Raw genomic sequence first — 20601 nt, forward strand, 5'->3', positions numbered from 1 at the left:
GTCTATGTGAAAGCTCAGAAAGATGGAAAACAGCATAGTATTGTTCTTCAGCTGTGCTTGTGCTGTCTCCAGGTGGAAAAAAATTTCTTCCCTTCTTAATACAGGGCAGTCAAAATGAAGTTGAGATTCCTGGATTAAGTTGCTTGGGAATCAAGCGAGTTATTAAATTTGAGGTGAAGCTTGTTACATTAAAAATTGATACCAAAGATAAATGTGATGTTTGATCCAAAATAAGGGGATGTGGGGAGCCAGGCTGTGAGGAACAAACATTTGCACTGTCTGAGTTTTGCTTCAGTTTAAAAAAAAAAAAAATGTTGGAGACTTAAACAATACAAAGGAATCCGGGATGTGGGGAAGCTGATGACACAGCAGGAGGGATGTATTTAATTTAATGATGGCACATGGCTGGGAATGGGATGGGTCTGGCTATTAATTCCAACTGACCAACACACCTTTAGATACCATCGCTACTTATTAATTGGCACAGGTTTGGAAAGCACTATAAAAATTGCTGGTGACTTGCCAACCTGCTGTGCTTCCAGATGCAATAAAACAGAGGCATATATTTTATTAAATAATTGCAGACTATGCAAATAAGAGCCAATTGAATCAAACTGTAAGTGATTAGCTGTCTGTGTTCTGTGTGCCCAAAGGAGCAGGAGAAACCCATGTACAGTACAACTCATAAAATAAAAAAGTGGTTTCTAGGCTGAGTTTAGGCTTCTGGGATTTTCCTGACTTATCAACCATCACAACCTTTAGCTTTCATATTGACTTAAATATTTTTTACATTTACTTATCATGGTGTTATACAGTTCTGTTTTTACAACCAGTGCTTCAGGAGGAATATGTTTGTGGTAGAATCAGCTGGTGGCAGAGAACTCTAAGGCAGATGTGCTAACAGTTAAAGAAATACACATATATTGTGTCCTTATGAGCAATTTTCAGTTATTCTCAGCACTCTACACAGATCAGATGAAACAGCTGGGGTTCCCAGTGCTGATGCTCAGTAAGGTGGGATTATGGGACTAGTTTTACAAAGAACTTGCTTTGGTTATTTCATTGGCTTGGAAATATACTGATGGACCTGAGCAAGGCCTTTGACATGGTCCCCCATCACATCCTCCTCTCCAAATTGGAGGGAGGTGGATTTGATGGGTGGACAACTAGATGGATAAGCAATTGGTTGAAAGGCCGCAGACAGAGGGTGGTGGTCAATGGCTCTATGTCTAAGTGGAGGCCAGTAACGAGCGGTGTCCCTCAAGGGTCTGTCTTGGGACCGGTGCTCTTTAACATCTTTATTAATGACATCGATGAGGGAATTGAGTGCACTCTCAGCAAGTTTGCTGACGACACCAAGCTGAGTGGTGCAGTCGATACGGTGGAGGGAACGGATGCCATTCAGAGGGACCTTGACAGGCTGGAAAGCTGGGCTCGGGTGAACCTAATGAGGTTCAATACGGCAAAGTGCAAGGTTTTGCACTTGGGCCGGAAGAACCCCAGGCACCTGTACAGGCTGGGAGGAATGGTCATTGAGAGCAGCTCGGCAGAGAAGGACCTGGGGGTACTGATGGACGAAAGACTCAACATGAGCCAGCAGTGTGCTCTGGCAGCCCGGAAAGCAAATGGGATCCTTGGGCTCCATCAGGAGAGGGGTGGTCAGCAGGGATAGGGAGGTGATTGTCCCTCTCTACTTGGTTCTTGTGAGGCCCCATCTGGAGTACTGTGTCCAGGTGTGGAGCCCTCAGTACAAAAAAGACATGGAGATTTTGGAAAGGGTCCAGAGGAGGGCCACAAAGATGATCAGGGGGCTGGAGCACCTCCCCTATGAGGACAGGCTGAGGGAGTTGGGTTTGTTCAGCCTAGAGAAGAGAAGGTTGCGGGGTGACCTCATTGCAGCCTTTCAGTACCTGAAGGGAACTTACTCCCAGGAGGGAAGTAAACTCTTGGAAAGGGCTGACAATAGCAGGACTAGGGGAAATGGTTTTAAGTTCAAAGAGGGAAGATTTAGGTTGGATGTTAGGGGGAAATTCTTTACTAGGAGAGTGGTTAGGCCCTGGAACAGGCTTCCCAGGGAGGTTGTGGATGCCCCGTCCTTGGAGGTGTTCAAGACCAGGTTGGACAGGGCCCTGGGCAACCTGATCTAGTAAATGTGTATGTTTGGTGGCCCTGCCAGGCAGGGGGGTTGGAACTATGTGATCCTTGAGGTCCCTTCCAACCTGGGTCGTTCTGTGATATCTCAGGGAAACTTTACTGTTGCAGTAAAGCTCATCTGGGAAATTTAGGGAAATTTACTTTGAGCTGTCATCTTGTTAAATGAATGACATGCATTTGGTAGTCCAGACAAACAGTGGATTGGAAACAAAGTCTGTATTTTAATGATTAGAGAAATGTCTATTTAAAACTGTTTCTAGGTGATTAGATAATGTTATTTTAATATAAAAGCAAGATGTTTGAGTAAAAATTAGCACTATCTGTAAGGCTCTATTTAGCTTGGAAAAAGGTGACAGATGCAAGGTGAGGTTTTAGCAAACATTCCTTCCAAGCACAAACTGCCTGGGGCTGACTGATCTCTGTGGTTCAGCTTTGCCAAGATTGACCCAAACAGACACTGAGTAAACTGTTCAGGCTGGCAGCCAAAGCACAATTAGAGGAAAAGTTATTCAAGGCAAACTGGTATTTTATATATTTTTCTTCACCATTGTGGTCTTGAAACATCTGGAAGAAGGAATAGGTAAAGGATTGCTATGATGGATTGTGGTGAGAACTTTTTAGTATATAGTCTGCATTAAGCTACAATTCACAGAATGTCCAGTGGATTTGAAGCTCTAAATCTGGATAATTTTGGTTTGGGCCTCATAGTTCCTTGGATGTCTTTTAAAGAGCCTGAAGATTTGTCACTTAACTTTCACATGTTTTGTCTCTTTGATCTTACAAGTCACAATGGTACATGTTTTGCATCTGTGGAAGAAACCTTCACACTGATTATTTTCTCAGCAGATTGGAACAGTTTCCCCTGTTCTCCATTCCATCATTTTCAGCCCCAATAAGACAGCAGTACCATGCAGTCTTGCTTTGGTTTTCCTCCTGAGAAGCTCATTGAGATGGGCTTATATTTACTGCTTTGTGGGACTGCCTGGGATGTGTCTACAGAAGCAGCTTGCAGGCTTGATTTATGTTTTACTGTTTGGCCACGAAGTGCTAACAACAAGTTCCTGTGATGTTGATTGATCTGTTTATTACAGATGTGCTCCCAGTCAGATGGGATATTGGTATTGCCTGGCCACTTTGAGCTGGTGTTGACAAATAGCGGTGTTAGACATTTGCTGCTTCTCACATCAGAAGCAAATGGTAGCTAGATAAAGTTGTGGATGTATTTAACCTGACTTTACACATAGTGAAGTTCCTTCAGTGTTGCCTTGGTGTCATAAATACTCTAAAATACTCCTCACCTTGGTGGTGAAGGACTGTTAAGCAGTCTTGTTAGCTCTCCTCCTTGTACATAGCTGCTGCCTGAGAAGTAAACAGGTTGTGAAATGTCCTGGAAATGCATTCTTTTACTGGGAAGCTACTATATCTGTTTCTATGTGTGCACGAAAGAGATTATGAGTTAGCTGCAATTTATAAACCACCTGGATAATCAAAGCTTTCTCTGTTTTGTTATGGTCATCTTGGGGTAATTTTTAAGCATCTGTAAGATAGCCTTGAGAGAGATTTGGATAAATAGAAACATTCTTGACAAAGTGCTCTTAGGTTAAATAAAAAAGTTTATCTGCAATGAGGAGAATCTTCAGGAGATGCTTTTCTTACCCTTAAACAATTGGTGCCGTTGTCAGTGAGAAGCTAGCTTCTCCAAACAAATGCATGTTTGTTTATTAATAGCTATTATAACTGCAGTGTACCACTGAGGTATTGTTCCCGATAGGGGGCTATACAATAAGGCAGCAGTTCAGTAAGTGGAATGAGAAAGAATAAATATAAACATGGAAATGATAAAGCGTTAAAGAGAGAAATTTTTATAGCGCAATATTTGTTTAGTTTTGAAGGAGCTATAATTTCACTGCTGCTGAGAATATCTAAACAAAAGCCTTACAAATTTTAATTTAGAATCCTCAATACAATTACCTGTAGGAAAGATCTGAATTTGTGTTCAGCTGATCCTGCTTCAATCTAAAAGCACATAGCATTGACGGGAGGATAAAAGGATGAGAACTAGCCAGTACTTTTGTTAATTACTTGGACAAGAAGCAGGAGAATGGCCTTTTTAAATCCTCATAGCAAACCAAGCAGGGAGGGAGCCAAGAATATACTGGAAGACAAGCTTAGGATTTGAAATGATCTTGACAAACTGGAGGTTTATTCTGCAATGAATTAAATTTTCTCAGCAGTTAGAAATTTGAAGACTGGTTCTTAGGAATAACAATGGCATGGGGAGAGCTGGCTAGGTGATTTTTGTACAGAAAGACATGACAGTTTCAGGTAGGAGACTGTAAAAAGTGACATCCCACTAGAGGATAAAAATGAGATGTATATTTTGTGAGGAAGAGGAATGAATTCTTCTGCATAAAGGGGTCTACAAGAAAGAAGAAGACAGATTGTTTAGCAGGGTCTGCTGTGGCAGGACAAGGGGAAATGGTTTCAGACTAAAAGAGGGGAGATTGGGATTGGATATAAAGAAGTTTTTTACACAAAGTGTGGTGAGGTACTGGAACCTGTTCCCAGAGAGGTGGTGGATACCCCATCCCTGGAGTCACTCAAGGTCAGGCTGGAGCTCTGAGCACCTGACGTAGTTGTAGGTGTCCCTGTTCCTTGCAGGGGAGTTGGACTAGATGGCTTTTAAGGGTCCATTCCAACTCAAACAGTTCTGTGATTCTATGTCTTATTCTGGCTTCTCCTAGAGCAAGATACCAAATCCAATAAGTCAGTATATAGAGGAAAAGAGAGCCATTGGAAGTATGGAAACACAACATGTGAAGAGGATGAAGCAAAGGATTTTCTTTAGCCTGAAGAAGAGAGGATTATGAGGATCTGTCTTTTCCACATATTTAGTATCTGTTGTAGGGTGGGAGGGAGCAGCCTGTTCTGTCTGACTGCAGCTGGTAAACTGAGAATGAACAGGCTTTAATTGAACTGAAAAAAGTTCAGAGATACGTACTTAGACTTTTCAAGAAAGATACTGAAGTGCTTGTCTACATTAGGAAGACAGTAAAGTCTCTATCACTTTAAGTCTTCAAGACTAGCCTGGAGAAACACATCTGGAATAACATACATATGGCCGGTCTTGCTGTAGGCACTGTAGTGTGGTGACTTTTCTGCCTGATCAGCTTTCATGTATATTAAGCAACAGTGTGACTGATAATGGTACCTTTCCATCCCAAATTACATTGCAAGAGTGAATAAAATCAGTAGTGTTTGAGAAGCTTATAGAAAAGGAAAGGCAAGCCAAGTAGAAATTAAACATAAGCTTTGTTCCCTCTGTAGGTGCTCAGTGATAAGTTTAGATCAGCAGTCGTTCCCATGAACACGTTAATCAAGTGGAGTGGTGAAGAGAGGAACAAGAAGGCTGAACGTCACTGTGTGTAAGTGTCAGAATTTATAGTTTCCTGCTACAGAATAATCTTTCCAGCACTGCATAAACAGGTCTTTGCTCCCCTCCTCAAAACCTGTTCTTTTCCATACTTCCTGGCTTTTTACAGTTATATCTATTTTAACATGAGGAAACTCAAATTGCTTGCATTGTCAGCAACCAGACATCCCAAATGGATTTTCTAATTTGTCTCATAAAACCAAGTGAGATGGTGATGGTGACTCATTGAAAGCAAAGATTGAAAAGCAGCATGTGAATGGGAAAGCTGAGAAAGGGTTTTAAATCAGTTTGTAACAGGGCAAACATTATGGCCCTTGCCACCTTTCCCGTTGAAACAAGTTGAATCTTGCTTTTGAATTGAAAATTTTAAAGGTACACGATGTTCCCAAGCTGCTTACCTCAGAACTGTAAAGACTGGAACTAACAAGCAGACTCTGGTGGAGTTTGCATACTGTCTGCTTACTGCTGGCAGCTGCTTACCAGTTAGCTGAAAGAACAAAGGTGCTGTGTTCCCAAAGATGTGCAGTTTCTTTGAATCAAGTAAAATGGTTTCTGTTCTTCTATTTTTATTACTTGGAAAAAAAAAAGCAAAAAAAAAAAGCCACTTACTTCCTCTATGTCTACCTACCTACTAGGTGTGGGATTTACTATTTCATTAGTCGAGAACCTTTTGAAAGTTACTTTCTAGTGGTACAATGAATGCATGAATGTTTGCTTCAATAAACAAATCATTTCGGCTGTGCTTTCCATTTGATAGATAAAGTGTCTTTCTTCAGGCATTTGCTACTAGAAGTTTCCTTTTGTTGTCTGTTTATGTAAGCTTTACAGTACTTCAAGCTTCTTAGCTTCAAGCGCTGTGCAAGAACTGTCAATCAGTTTCTATATTTAGAATGTATCATAAAATATGTACATGACCTTAAAATGAAAAAAAAAAAGTGTTGGACAAGCTATTTGCTAAAGTATCGAATTGTTAATGTTTTACTCTTTGGATGTATACTGTTATTTGATGAAAAGCACAAAGACTCAGGATTTTTAAAACAGAACTGTAGCAGTGTGGTCTTCATGGCTCACCAGAAAGGATATGTGAAATTTTCTTTCCACTTTGAAGATGGCCCAAACCCTCCAAATTGTGCTGTAGATGATTCAAGGTTGTGTGCAGAAGGTTGTCACCTATCTGGATTCCATCAGGTTGAAGGAATCAAGGAGTGAACTGAAAAGCAAACGTTCTAATTGCTGCAAAAATATGGGCCTCATATAAACAAAGCCCTGACTTGGAAGGAGACACAATCGGTCATCTCAAAGCATGGTGCATCTCAGGATTTTGCCTCTTGTATGGAAACATCTCCTTAGCAAATAAACATTTCTGACAAGTGCCTGCTCTCTCAGCCATCACATCCTGCAGAGAAATAGTTGGAGAAAAGGATAATGAAATCAGGTAGGGAGTAGCTCTGTAATTACTACTGTGAAGTAGGCTGTGTATCAAATTAATTTGTTTCTTGATTCTAAATTTGTTCAGACCAGGAGCTCTCTAAACAGAGAAAGGAAAGACGTGCAATCACTTACAAAGTCTTCCATTTGGTTTTGGAGTCTGAAAAGACTGCTAAAATTCCATGGCTTGCGGTGGGTGGGGAGATCGCCTACCCAGGGGGAAGAAAAAGCTGAAATTGAGTCACTTTGTCATTCTTCAGTCAGTGGTAAAATTGCTATGGGTTTTTGACTTGCCAAAACCATCTGCTCCGAAGTTGTCTTCATCTGTGAACACCTGATGAAATGACATGTCAGAAGGTGAGCTGAATCTTGACATGTAAGAATACCTCTTTCCTCAGTCAGCCTGCTTCTGAGTTATGTTGTCTAGCTTTGTTCCATGACACTTGCATAAAGTTCACATACTCTTTATTCTAGCAGTGCCATTGCTCTAAGCAGTACACAGTACTTCAGAAGGCTTGAACATTTTTCTCCTCTGGTGCTCAGTGAGGTGCCTGCGAGTTCTTTTTATGATTTAATGTCAGATAATAGCTAGCATTCCATTTTAACACCCATAGAATCTCATTAAATGCTGTTTCTTTATAATAGGTGATGCTTTCACAAAAGAAATTGTTTCAGACTCCTTTGAAAAGCTGACTTCCAACATGAGACTCTCACTCCAGCCACAAGTTCTGTTTTGACTCATTTTTAGTATCAAATTTACCTGAAGCTTCTTGTGAGGTTCTAAATTGCACCAAAATTTACCAACCCTGCCTACAAGTCTGCTATCAGTGCTGAACAAAGTAGATGCAGTGCAACACCATGAAGGGCTGTTTTTGCAAGACTCACTTAGATCAGAAGTGAAAGTTTCTGAAAGTGTGTAAAGAGCTTTTAGTCAAATACTGAAAGTGGAGGCAATTAAGTAACTTCAAACAAGTGCTTACGCTTGTCAGCATTGAGTTGGTTTCTAATTTTCCTTGAAAGGAGATTAGAAAAATGTTTGATTATAATATTTTAAAAATGTTGGCATTCTATGCACGGTTAACAACCTGAATTAGTAGGCCTCCTATTGCCTTTCTCTGAATAGTGCCTTGCCTCAAGCTGTATTTTCCAGCCCCTTACACCTTTCTACTTTTGTCAGGGTGAGGCCTCCTACATGCCTCTGTGTGGCATCTGATGGGGAAAGACTAGTTCGCAAAAATCACACCCTCCTCCCCGAGGAAGGAAATATTAGTGGATATGGTGGAATTAGTGGATATATTAGTGGAATAATGCCTTTCTGTGCTGAAATATATAGTTTTCTCACTAGCAGCATCATGGTTTTAACCCAGTCACTGTTTTTCTAGCCACAGTAATGTAATACAAATGGCCATGGTGCAATAACAATATGAATACAACTGACACCACTGAAAGAATTAGGATAATTATAATGTAAATATAACAATATAACAATTTACTACTTGCATCGGAATGAACTATATGATAACTTCTCAGCAACAGTTAAACTAAGGCATTTCTCTAGCTTTTGTGGACTACTATTAAGAAAGTATTCTAATCTGTACTCCATCATTCCCTGTGTATTGTCTTGTTGATTCAATAATTAAAGTAAATGAAAACTAAGTGCTAAAACAACCATAGCACCCAGCACTTTGACTGTAGAATTTCAATATTGTTCTAGGACTTTAAGCAGGAGTATAAAGGATATGGATATGAATAGGATGAAATAGAATAGGAATAAAAAGAGGGAGTGATGTAATGTTGCCCTGGGGAGTTCAGGTTGGATATTAGGATAAACTTCATCTCTGAAAGAGTGGTGATAGGTTGGCATGGGTTGCCCAGGGAGGTGGTGCCTGGAATCATCATCCCTGGAGGTGTTCAAGAGCCATGGAGATGTGGCACTAAGGTGCATGGCTTAGTGGGCAATGTTGATGGTAGATGAATGGTTGGACAAAACAGTCTTAAAAGTTTTTCCAGTCTTAATGATCCAATGATCGTAAAAAACCTAAAGTATTGCTCCTAGTACTTGTTTCAGGAGAATGTTGTTGTTTTAAGGAAGAATAGTTACTTTCTTTTCTTGATAAGAAATTCAAACTGAAGTATATCATGTATGTCGCTATACTGCATGATCACTGGTTCAAAACTGATATTGCTTCTTTGTTAATTATTGTTCAAATTTGATATTATTTAAATGAATGATTAAGGAACTGTTTCAGGAAAAAACTTGAGAGTGAGTTAAAGCCTTATATTTTGATTAAATGAATGTGAATAAACTTTCACCAGCAGAAGGTGAATGTTTAGTAGCCAAAGGTTTTGAAATTTGCATTTTTTTTTCCATGGCAGAGTGGAAAGAAAAACAGCAGTGGAAAGAAAAACAATTATTGCTGTTTATTTTCAGGGTTGTTGTCTCATGTTGATTGAAAACATTTTTGTTCTGGCTAAAAGAGCCTTGGCAAAGCTTCCTGTTATATTTTTCAAGAGAAATAAAATGGTGGCATTGAAACTACAACCATATAAAATATTCGTCTCATGTGAAACACAGATGGAAAATATTTCTTCTTGGGTGGCTGAGCTGTGTGTGCTGCAGGATTTGTGAGTGACGTGATTTTACCTTTTCCTCTCCCTAATGTCTGAATTATACAAGAGTTTGTGTGCTTCATGTGTTGCAGCTGGGCTAGCTCCACAATTGCTAGCATACACTTGGCTGTCCAGGGTATCTATAGTGGTGAATAATGGCTGGAGAATGCATTTCTCAGGTTGGTCTTAAAGTTGTGTGTATTTTTCTGACAGGGTCAGAAATAAAAATACTACCTGCTGTCTAGAAGGCAGAAGCAGCCACAGGCAGTTTGGAATGTTATTCCAGTTCTTCTGAACAGTAGAAGCAGTGCAAAGTGATCAGCGATGGAGACCGAGGAGTGGAGTGTGGAAGAAGCAAAATTTAAGCAAAAACTTCTGAAGTCAACTAAGGGAACAGTATATTTTTATTGTAATGATATCTTCTATGCTCTTTATCTTCCCCAATGATAGAAAAAGCTTGAAGAACTGATTAAATGACTCTTGGGATAACTTTTTGATCAGGTAATATAAATTGCCATGAAAGCTGGAGAAGGCAATAAGGGAGCTAAGATTCCTCCAACCCACTCAGAGATTTAAAATCAAATCTTGAAGCACGGATAAAAATATATACAGAAGGAATGAAAAACAATGAGCGCTAACACCTCCTACAATATTTCCCACATTATTTTTCTTTTTGTTGACCACAGCTATGATGTTTTCTTCATAATTTTGAAGTCAAACTCATAAGAAAAATGTGACAACTATTTTTCTTTCTTTCTTTTGGGCTTGTTTATTTGTTTTAAGCCCACCAGGCTTTTAAGTTGAAGGTGTCACTGCAGAACACTACAATACACTTACAAAAGTGAATTCTCAGTCAGTGTAAATACATTTTAAATTACTTTTTGATGCATTTTGGCTTGCTTGCAATTCATTCTTGCACATTCTCAATTGAATTATTTATTAATCTCTGGCAGTTGTATTGACGGGATTATACAGACATCTCTGAAGACATTCGATGAAGAAACTGAACAAAGCTGGCCTGGAGAGACAAAGCTCCACAAATCAATTAGCTCTTTGTTGCCAGCAGTGATAGAGGGAGAAAGCCTGTCTTGAGCTTGCACGCTTGACAATGGTGCCAGCTGTTGCTTATAAGCAGTGAGATGGTGATTGCCACTCTCATGTAATTCCTCAGGCAGCACCACTGCCTTGTGGTGCTGCCTGAGGAATTACATGAGAGTGGCAGGGAGGGAAAAAGATGTGACTCCTCTTCTTGAGAGTGGTAGTTCATGTTTATTAACCAGTCCCTGATGGTATGTTTTTTATTTAGATTTAATATTTAACAAAACACCTGTGCAAAAGCCCAAGATCCACTTTAGAAGTAATTAGATTTGCAATTGCTGCCCAGCAGCACAGGGATGAATATACCAATAAATAAACTCTGCTAGCCTATGCCAGTGAAAACAGCAATTTAGCCCAGCAGATGAAAATAGGAGAATTGCAATGAGGCCTCTCATTTCCAAAGCCATCCAGGAAGAGGTATTCAGCCTTTCTCAGATGCTTTGGCCTAAGGTTGGTGTTGTTCCTGGCAAGGGATCTGCACTGGATTGTTTCAGGTGAGTGGAGGATACCCCCATGCTTCTGGGATTCTCCTGGAGAGCATCCTGCAGGCCAACTTTGTTCTTCCTGCTCCAGAGATCTTTGCTGGGTACAACTGTGACTGGGGCAGTAACTGGGAGGGAAATGGCGTGCTGAGTTGTTTGTCTCCTGAAAGCACTCCGAGTGCCAGCATCCAGAGACAGAAAGGGTCCTGTATTGTGCACTGTGTTCCCTTTGCCTGGTGAGTTTTCTGCTTTGTGATGTGATGTGGTTGTCTTCATTTCTGAGGTCAAGAAACAGGGTGATCTCCTTTAGATTTTCAGCACAGTTGCACTTTGACAGCCAAAGGACTGGAGGGGTGATAGACATGCCAAGATCTACAGCAGTTTCTAAAGCTTTGGGTTTGAACTATGATAGCTGAAGTTTAGATGTAGCCCCTTATCCAGCAAACATGTGTTGGAAGTCTGTCGTGTGCATTTATTGTCATTATCTACTGATAAGTGTAAAAGGATACTGCTTTCTAGGCCTTGGAATTACTTGTGTTTTACAAACCACACCTTCTATAAAAATGGCAGGGGTAATATATATGTGTGTGAGAGATTATTGCAGACTCCAAATGCAGAGAAGTATCTGAATTCATAGAAACGTGAATACTTCATGTTTTATGAAGGCTATCAGCAGGAAAAAAACAGCCAACTGCATCATTGGCATTCTTAGAAATAATAATATGAGGAAATTCATTGGTACCTTCAGATTAAACAAATGTAAATATAGACATTTATTTTTCAACTGGTTTTCCTAACAATTCCCTTGCTTATATGCAGATGGACTACATAATTTATACATGGATTACTTACACAGACTAGAGCGTGGATGGGCAGTTTGTAGGCATGGAATAATGAATTCGGAGAAACATGTGTACCAGCTTTTAAAATGTAAGATATCTTGGATTTCTTCCTCCCCTTTTCCTTCCTTTCTTCCTTTCATCTTATAGTCTGAAAGTAAATGAGGTACGGGGCTGCACAGTAGCTGCCTGTGTGCTCTCTTAACCCGAGGCAAATATGAGGTAACTGAGTTACCTCAGACCTCAAAAAAAAGGAGGCTGATATGATCCGGGTGACCCTGTAAGCTGCTGAGGGCTGGGAGTGAGTCCACATGAAGTATGTGCTCATTTAGAAACAGCAGCAAGGAAGCAAGCCTAAGGACAGATTGCTATAGAGTTGTATAAGCAGGCAGACGTATGGGGCATTCCAGGTGCAACAAAACCTAATGGCTCTGAGTGCAACAAGGGTTGAAGCTTTGTAACCCCGAGTGCAGAGTTACAGTTTCCCTAAAGCCAGGGAACTGTGCTTTGCAGAGAGAAAAAAAATCACTAAGTTTATATTTGTATGTTGTGTTATGGACTGGCTAATAAGGGTGTGAGATACCAGGTCAAGGCCTTTAACAGAGTATTTCCAGTCTAATCTGGGGAAGTAGAAAATGAACTATTGAGGGATGAGCTATGTTTGATGTCCATGAGAAGCTGTCTTTAGCCAGCAGTGCTGACTAAATGTGTGCGTACCAAGTCTTGTGCTAATGTGGCTTCACTAGGAGTTGGTACATAACCTGCAGTTCTGAAATAAGATATCACCTAGTCACACAGTAAATAAGTATTGGGTTTCATGATTAATTTTGTTATGCATACATTAAAGCCCACTCTCCTTTTTGGGGGAGAAATAGCATTGATTTCAATGAAGTGGCTATATATTCTACTCGCAAATCCAAATGGTTTTCATGAAAATTGAAAACAAAAAAAACCTGCTAAACAGCACTAAGATTGGAATTCATTATTTGAATCAAGCACTTATGATTGAAAAATATCATTAAATCTGGTAATTGGAGTTGCTTCCTCTGCTTGCTCTTTGCTTTGGTCACTGCAGTGCTGCAGTAAGACAAATTATTGTACAAGGTCTCCTGCTATGGCTAGGAAGGATTCATTCATCGGCCCTTGTTTGTACAAAATCTGTTTTACTGCCTTCCTCTGACGCATCAGGGACTGATGTGAGGCTGTAAGTGAGGCTCAAGACTCATAAGGGCCAGTCCTTTGATCTGGCACAAAGGATCCTTTTTCTGATCCTTGCCTGATGTTTTTGCTTCATGTGTATGCTCATTTTTGGATTGGAGATGTAAATGAGTTTGCCCAGCAGGGACCTTACAGTTTTCCACCTTCCTCTGTGGCCTGGGGAATGTTTTTCCTGCCCAGGCTGTCAAGGTTCATCTCACTCAATCACTTCCCTGCCACTACCAACATCTCAGGAATAGTTGTCTCTCTGGTAAGTCTTGTTTTCTCTGTGCAGCAGATGTCACCTGGTAAATGCAGCCTGTTAGAGTGACTAAATTCTCTGGACTTCGTAAGAAGGTGCAAATATAAAGGCCACAGGGCATGGGTTTTTTGCTTTTGTGAGAGAATGTGACTAGAATAAAAATATCACAGCATAAAAAATTTAAAAACCTCCTTTTCCCAAAGGCAACCAATGCACTGACACTGAACACTCTTTCTACAGAATCTTCCCCAGGAAGCTTATCCATAGCCTGGTGTCCACTGCTGCATCCTCCTTCTGCCCTGTTCCAGTGGTGGTAAGTCTGCTCCATGTAGAAGCCATACCTCCCCCAGTGCAGCAGCTGAGCATGATATGCAAACTGCTTTAGTCAAAGTGAAAGCAGAAATCCCCACCTCAGTTCAGACGTACTGACAGCTTACAGGAGTTGACGTCTATTGCTCTCACAATGTCACCTTGTGCTGCAGTGAAAATGTCACTCACTGATGAATGCAAGTGGTGGTTAGCAGAGGAAAGAAATCGGAAATTAATGTTCCCATGAGTTTTACTGGAATTGCATTTGAGGTTACGTCTAATTATTTTGAACAGCTGTTAAGTCTTTTCCATACTTTGATAATTCTATACATCATCTTTACAGTATGATGAATAACTGTAGTTTAATTTTTAAAAGGGTAGAGAGCTTGGACTGATCTGTGGGCTGTGTTGAACATCCACCAGTAGAATCATAGAATCATAGAATTACCCAGGTTGGAAAAGACCTCAAAGATCATCGAGTCCAACCACAGCCTAACCATAGTACCCTAACTCTAACGACCCCCTGCTAAATCATATCCCTGAGCACCACATCCAAATGGTTCTTAAACACAGCCAGGGATGGTGATTCAATCACCTCTCTGGGGAGCCTATTCCAGTGTTTAACTACCCTTTCTGTAAGGAAGCGTTTCTTAATGTCCAACCTGAACTTACCCTGGTGCAACTTGAGGCCATTTTTTCTTATCCCGTCACTTGTCATCAGTGAGAAGAGACTTGCCCTGCTCTCACTGTAAGCACCTTTCAGATACTGGAAGAGAGCAGTAAGGTCTCCCCTCAGCCTCCTTTTCCCCAGACTAAACAGCCCCAGCTCCCTCAGCCTCTCCTCATAGGGCTGATTTTCCAAGCCCTACACGAGCCTCGTTGCCCTTCTCTGGACCTGCTCCAGCACCTCCATGTCTTTTTTGTACTGAGGTGTCCAAAACTGAACACAGCACTCGAGGTGAGGCCTCACTAATGCTGAGTACAGGGGCAGGATGACTTCCCTAGTCCTCCTCACCACACCATTCTTGATACAAGTCAGGATGCCATTGGCCTTCTTGGCCACCTAGGCACACTGCTGGCTCATATTCAGCTAACTGTCCATCAGCACACCAAGGTCCCTTCCCATTCGGCAGCTTTCCAGCCACACCTCCCCAAGCCTGTAAGGTTGCCTGGGGTTGCTGTGACCAAAATGCAGGACCCTATACTTGGTACTATTGAAACTCATGCTGTTAACCTTGGCCCATTGATCAAGTCTATCCAGGTCCCTCTGTAGTGCCCTTCTCCCCTCAGGCAGATCAACACTCCCTCTCAACTTGGTGTCATCTGCAAACTTACTGAGGGTGCACTCAATCAGTAGGATGTGTTCTAAACTGTAAGAAAAGTGGCCTCTTAGGCTAGCACTAACATTCCCTCTTAAAAACTTCTTAATGAAATTGGATTCCCAATTAATATTTCCTATTAAGCAACAAGTGATTTTTTTTTTCCTCGATGGAAACCTGTTTTTCTTTTTTTTTTTTTTTTTCCTTTATGACAGAGATGATTGACTAACAGTAAATTTATTTGTTCTGTTTTCTTTTGATCCTCAGGTGCCTTTCCTTGTTGCTCTTAATCCAATAATATCTATTTTTTCTGCTTTGAGCTCTCCATTTTTGTTCTTCACAGAGGATTCCTATTTTATCACATGTCTCTTTTTTTTTTTTTCTTTCTTTTTTTTTTTTTTTTTTCTGAAGTCTCTTACGCATCAAAATGTAGCTGGATAAATACATATGCATTTCTATGGGTGTTGAATTATAATAATGTGGAAAAATGCCGTCATTACATCAGTCTAACCAAGGTTTTTTAGATGTGGCTTAGAGTGCTTACAATAATGTTTTAATTATACAATAATGTTATAACGTTAACAACAAAAGCCTCTCATCATCTTTGTGGCCCTCTGCTGGGCTCTTTCTAGAAGCTCCCTGTCTAGAAAGACAATGAATCAAGAATGATCTGAGGAACCCAAAACTGGACACAGTACTCCAAATGTGACCTCACTAGGGCAGAGTAGAGGGGGAGGAGAATCTCCCTCGACCGGCAGGCCATGCTATTTATAATGTACTCTAGGATACCTTTGGTCTTCTTGACCACAAGGGCTTGTTGCCTGCTTGTGGCCAATCTGCTGTCCAGAAGGACCCCCAGGTCCTTCCCTTCAGAGCTCCTCTCCAGCAGGTCAGCCCCTACCCTGTACTGATGTACTCGCATAGCCACAAATGTTCTCAGGCTCCTCACCCCTTCCCAATCTGTCCAATAGCTATTTTTTTCCCCTTCTGATACGGATGAGCAGAGATGTGAAGAAGCTGTGGCGCTACACATCTGATGGGCAACATGTGTTTCTCTGTAATCCAGTATGTATCATATCAGGATGTGGGAAAATTTCCCTTCCATGTGGCTCAAAGCAGCTTGAAACAGGACAAGATATCTGGCACTTCCACCCCATTCATACCATATGTTTGTAGCCAGTTCAAGCTGAACATGATTTGTTTTTGCAGTTGTGAAAATATGAGCTGTTTATGAACCTTAATTTTCACTTGTATTCAAGGTGGTTTTCTGCTATTTGCTCTATATAAGAATATTGCAAGTACCAACCCTCTGACAAGATAGGTCTGGTGCTTTTAATGCTCTAGTGGGCAGACTAGCATGCTCACACCGTGCATTTCCTGATGGATTTAGCTGGGATAGAGATCAAGGGATATTGCAGGGGAGATGGTGCTTAAATTGCAAATATGCAGTTGTATTTCAACTACAGGGAGTAAAACTGAAAGAGTATAATAACTTCTCCTTTTTTTGGCTCACAGATCTGGGAGAGCCAGGATATTGAATGCTATGGTTACAGTTCATGATAAATCCTTTGCTCCAAAGCTCATCATTGTCAGTTGATTGGCAACACAGTGTCTACACTGATACTGTGAACAGAGCATCTTCACTACATAATGCCCTGACATTCTTTGTCTGTAAGGCTACTTTGTGTTTTGCTGGATCACTGGTGTTTGGTTATTTGGTGAGAATTGTGTATCAGGTGGTAGTGTAGTTCCAGGCAGTTGATGTATTGATTTTTATGCATAACAGCAGTGGGACAGTTAGAACCAATCTATACACCACTTCCCAGATGTTCCACTTAGCCCAAGCCTGACAAGCTAAAACATGTTGCATTCCCTGGTTTTATTGAGGTGTATGTTCTATAATACAAATGGAATTTTGACTGCAACCATGTGAGGCTGAAATAATTTTATATTTCTGATGTATTTGTAGTCACACCACATATACAGAAAAAATCTTCAGACTTACTTTGATTTGCTGAGTCCTATTGCTTGAGCTGACCGGGACATTGGTAAAGAGCTATGGCACTTCGCTGTATTCTGATAATACTTACATTTGATGATTGTTTCCCATTCAACTTCTGCTGACTGGATCAAATACTAAAACACAGAGCTTTCCATAAAATGATACAATACAGAAAAGCCTCATCAGAGTCCACTTTAAGCAGGAGAGAGACATCGCTCTTACTTTTCCTTAAAAGTACTTTATCCCAGTTAGGTGGCATGAAGGTGGGATGGCCTTCATTCCACCATTCCTGTTTGGCAGGAGCGTGCACCCACTGGGGTTGTGAGCAAATCAGAGCTTTTGGAATATGTTAACAACCAAACATCAAAGAGAAGGTGAGGTCTGAGTAGGGTGGCACTCCGAGCTGAAGCAGTCCCCTCCAGGCAGCACTACTGCCTGGAGCCTGGTACTGCAGTGAGGTGTCCAAGCCAAGAAAGTTTTCTGTTGCACAAAAAAGAACTAAACAAAGGTGTTGCTGCAACTTTTCTCTCAGCAGAAGTTGTGAAAGGTTTCCAGAGCTTGCTGCAGTTTTATTTTTCTCGCTTATTCCTGGAGTAAAAGTGCCTGCACTTTCAGCGTGACTAGCAGTTGAATGCCATGATAATCTCTTACTGCACAGATTAGAGAAGAATCACTACTTTCTTTTTTTTTATAGGCTTGTTTGAATTGTTTTAAGATATATATTTCCTAATGCTTCATTAATGATCTAAAATAGGCACAGGTGGTTATAAATTTAAAGCAGAATATTCTCATTAATTTATCCTTTATTTTGAGAAAAAGGAACACTGCATTGGCATGGAACATTCTTTTAACAGTTCAGAAATTGTTCTGCCATTTTGTGACTGAAATTTTGAGGAATAGCTAGTGAAGTCTTCCCTTTTAGGAGTCTATCAGAGTCTAAAAATCTCAGACAGAAGTAAAAGCACTGATCTTTGAACTCAGCAGAAAGAAGGATGGCACCTGGTTCAAAGTGAAAAGAGCTCCGAGTTAAAGTGAAAGCCTTTTTAAAGGAAAAGGAGTCTCTCTTGAAATAAGTGAATTCATTGGAATATAAGATCATTGTAGCAGGCATCTGTCACATCCTGTGATGGTGAACTCTATTTACTGTTTTGTACCTTACCCTGCGTACTCTGCCATTGCCCTCTTCGTGTTCAGAATCAGAAATCAATGCTTTCCAAAGCATGGGTGGCCAGATCTCTGTTGGGAAAGAGTTCTCAGCAGAGATGAACCCTTCAGAGCAGGTACCTGAACTCAGCAATCTTTCTGTGTTCTCACAGCCACTGGGTGAGTTAGATCACTGTGATCTCATGGGCAGCTTTGTAACCTGTTGCTGCAGAGATAAACAAGGGAATTAATCAGCAGGGGAATTAATTGTAGCCATGTCAGAGCAATGCTTTGTCTGAGAAATGAACTTGACTTTACAAAAAGCCCTCTGACATTTCAGCTCTAGGAACAATCTCTGCTTGCTGATGCAGTTAGAAGGGGCTGGTGTTTCTCTGAGATGTAATATGGAACATGAATGTATTAGGCCCTGTGAGGGACAGGTTAACTTGGTTATGCCTTTTTCTGCTGCATACTTCTAGTGAAGCAAAGTAAAGGAACGGCTCTTGAAATGAAATAAATTCAAAGAACAGGAAACTTCCATGCTTTAGTTGAGGAGCTGCTCTTTCACAAGAGGGGCTTGACCTGTGACAATGGTGCGGAATGGTATGGGGCTGTGGTAAGAGCGTTTGGCTGTGGAGCCTTGCTCCTCTCTGTCAGATCAACCGTTATCTGGCCCTTCATCTTTTTAAAGCTTCTCCACACCTGCCCCTGGGAAACAGTGCTTTGCAGAATGCAATTTCCCCAATGTGTGCTTTCAAAAGTAGCAGATTCCATTTCAAATATATTCTGGATTTATGTATTTTAAAGTATTTCTATGCATTCACTTGAGACTGGCTTGTAATGATGCTTTTCTTCTGTGGAAGGTGTTTTGTATTATTCTTTAGCTTTCTTCCTCCTATTGTTTTAGCTGTTAGTGCCATGCAAAAACACTTAAATAACCCCACCAAAACAACAACTAGGGAGGATGCAGCCTTTTTAAACTGCCTTTGCTCTCACAGCCAATTTAAATACTTTTGTCTAAGTGTTCAAAACTGATTCGATTCAGTAAAGCAGGAAAAAAATCAGCTAGAATAATGCAAATACAGTACCCTAAGTATTATTCCTACTCCTACTGAGAAGTGAAAATATGACAAGTTATAATACATGATATTTTCCACTTTTCAGTTTTCCATCTTCATTCCCCTCAGTGGGGATCATTCCAACCTCAAAAGCATCTAAAATGTCTCCCATGTTCTCAATATTTGGCTGGATGTTTTTCTATTAGTTTTCATATGGACTTTTGCAACTGAGGCTTGTTTTCATAGAATTGCCAAGGAAAAGGCCTCCAAGATTACCCAGTCCATCTGTCCACCATCACCAGCATTTCCCACTGAACCATGTCCTTCAGTACAACATCTAAATGTTTCTTGAGCACCTTCAGGGTCGGTGACGCCACCACCTTCCTGGGCAGCCTGTGCCAGTGCCTGACCGCTTCTTTGGAGAAAAATCATTTCCTGATGTCCTCATTTTCAGACATTGCTTTTAGGGTGTATGCCAGCCCAGAAGTGAGGACAGTACCCTGCTGTGCTGTGAGGTTTACAGTGTAGATGTAGCTGGTCCTTCCCTCATAAATCCTTTCTGCTATCTAGCCCTGAGTAGGCTCCGATACCAAACAGTCAAGGGAAGCATTTCTGAAAAAGCGGCATATCAATCCTACACTATATGAACATTAAAATCCTATCTGGTGGAGAACATGTGGCTGCCCCAGCTGGCTGGGAAGATGGAAAGTGACCCTTTCACAGGATAAACTGGATTTCAGCTCATGGAAATTGGCACAGCTCTGACTGCTTTAACCATTGGTCTTGGACAGATTTCAACCAATTCTGCCAACTTGTGTTCAAGGTGACCCATTTCTGAGGCACTTTATGTTGAAATGATTGCTCCATGGGGACAATAAGATGATGTGAAACAAAAACATTTTTAATGAACTCATAAATCCATACGTGCCCGTTATTTTTATTCTGTGTGCTTAGATTCAGAGAAATTTGTTTCAGAACCTGAACTATTTTGGCAGCCTTCAGCCTGCAAGCACATAATGCAAAAAGAAGTTACAGATGGGGAATGCCAGTGGAGTTCACCTTCTTTTCTATTTATTTATTTTTTTTTTCCAAATTATCTCTCAAGATTTGTGATGAATCTACTCAAAAAGAAACGAAGAAAACACTCCATCCACCAACACCTAAAAAAACCCCAAAACAGCAACACTGGAAATTCCTTCTTTTTGGTCTTAGTAATTAAGAGAAAAATCTCTGGCAATGAAAACCATTGTAGTATTTAGTTGCAAAA

General features: G+C 40.7%; 1 protein-coding gene across 1 annotated transcript in view; it reads left to right on the forward strand.

Annotated features, from left to right (window-relative positions):
- Positions 1-12024: 12024 nt before the first annotated feature.
- Positions 12025-20601, forward strand: part of QRFPR (pyroglutamylated RFamide peptide receptor) — a 48504-nt gene continuing 39927 nt past the window's right edge. Inside the window, exons 1-2 of the mRNA XM_085546916.1 lie at positions 12025-12135; positions 13744-13816. The gene's annotated coding sequence lies outside the window, so the exon portion shown is untranslated. The remainder of the gene's footprint in view (positions 12136-13743; positions 13817-20601) is intronic.

The sequence above is a fragment of the Coturnix japonica genome, chromosome 4 (assembly GCF_054131305.1).
Source record: "Coturnix japonica strain WE chromosome 4, WE-NBRP24, whole genome shotgun sequence".
Taxonomy (NCBI): domain Eukaryota; kingdom Metazoa; phylum Chordata; class Aves; order Galliformes; family Phasianidae; genus Coturnix; species Coturnix japonica.